Source organism: Oryctolagus cuniculus, chromosome 14 (genome assembly GCF_964237555.1).
Source record: "Oryctolagus cuniculus chromosome 14, mOryCun1.1, whole genome shotgun sequence".
NCBI classification, from domain to species: domain Eukaryota; kingdom Metazoa; phylum Chordata; class Mammalia; order Lagomorpha; family Leporidae; genus Oryctolagus; species Oryctolagus cuniculus.
Genome location: NC_091445.1, coordinates 77,797,511 through 77,799,158, shown reverse-complemented (window position 1 = coordinate 77,799,158; position 1,648 = coordinate 77,797,511). Strand labels below are relative to the sequence as shown.

General features: G+C 52.7%; 1 pseudogene; it reads right to left on the bottom strand.

Moving 5' to 3' along the window:
• Positions 1-966: 966 nt before the first annotated feature.
• On the bottom strand, positions 967-1,285 carry LOC100349500 (jupiter microtubule associated homolog 1 pseudogene; annotated as a pseudogene).
• Positions 1,286-1,648: the final 363 nt, after the last annotated feature.

The window sequence follows — 1,648 nt, the reverse complement described above, 5'->3', positions numbered from 1 at the left end:
CCTTCTGGTCAGTTTGATTGTACAACAGAAGCCTTCTGCTGCCGGCGGCAGTAGGCTTGGCTGTTAGCCAGCTGGTCCAGCTAGTATCTGGCTTCCTTCTGAAGGTAAAAAAAAAGGTAGTTTCTTTGCTTTGCAGGAGCAAGACACGAGGTACAGGCCTGCCTTGTTCCACATGGCATGGTGAGATGCTCCTGGCCGAGGGCACTGTGGCAAGGCAGCCCTGCGAGTGGGGCTTACAGGAATGGTGGGTGCCAAGGCTCGTCGACCTGTAAAGTGTGTTCAAAATCTCGCTACAAGAGACCCTCTAACACATTAGGAAGCAAAGCATTTGCTCTTAAAAACACAGCACCAAGCATCACAAAGCTTCCCCTCCAATCTACTACTGGAAAACACTCATGCCATGGCCCAGAGACCCTGAGGAGTCAGAAGAGAGAGAGGGAGAGTGAGAGAGAGAACATGTTCCTCAAGAAGAAGAAGAAGAAGAAGAAGAAAAAGACAGCAATACATAAAGTGCTTTTTAAAAAAAGATTTCTTTCATTTATTTGAAAGACAGAGTTACATAGCGAAGTAGAGCCAGAGAGAGAGAGAGAGAAAGTCCTCCATCCACTGGTTCTCTCCCCAAATGACCACAGCAGCCAGAGCTGAGCTGATCTGAAGCCAGGAGCCAGGAGCTTCTTGCAGGTCTCCCACTCGGGTGCAGGGGCCCAAGGACTTGGGCCATCTTCTACTGCTATCCCAGGCCATAGCAGAGAGCTGGATTGGAAGTGGAGCAGCTGGGTCTCAAACTGGTCCCCATATGGGGAGTCGGCACCACAGGCTGCAGCCTTAACCCGCTGCGCCACAGTGCTGGCCCCAGAGCTTCTTTTTTAATGAAACAAATGCAAAAGATGTACAGTCAGTCTCAAGTTGTGCAGTCCACAAGCATGGAGGAAACAAGCAACATGCCAGAGTTGAGGACAGATGGAGTTAACCCAAGATGAGGCTGGACTCGCCATCAGGAGCGTTTCTCCTGGACAGGACCAGGGCCGTGGGGTTGGGCACAGGCATGGCGGGTACAGACTTCTCTTCACTCTGCCCCAGGCTGGCTTGCAAGTCTGTGTCTGCATTTTCATGAATATCACCTTCTTCCTTCAGATCAAAGAAGTCTCCCGAGCTGGCTTCCGAGGCGTTCCTTCTCTGCAGCCAGATGACTCCGGATCCTCCCTGCCAACACCAGACTTGCAGCTGCAGACTTGGCCCGGGAAGGGGGATTTTCTTCAGGGGTCCCAAAGATGGTAGAGGCCATTTTGTTCTTCCTCACAGGTTGTTCTGTTGGTTCATCGAAGCTCAATGAAAAGTTGGATCCAGCAGCTGGAGGACGTAAACCCCTCTGTTCCTGCTGCTGGGGCTCACACCCTTGTGGTGGTGGTGGTGGTCATGGCACCAAGGAGCTGGCGTGGGAGTGGAATGCTGGAAGTGTCGACCCAAGGGGCACAGGGACGCTCCAGACTCCACAGCCGGCCACTGCTGAGAGCGTCCACCACCGAAGCCAATGGCACAGTTGAATTTTGTCCCAAATATGAACCCCTAGGACCGAAGAATGTGACTGGGACCGACGCTGTGGCGTAGTAAGCTGAGCTTCTGCCTGCAGTGCCAGCATCCCATATGG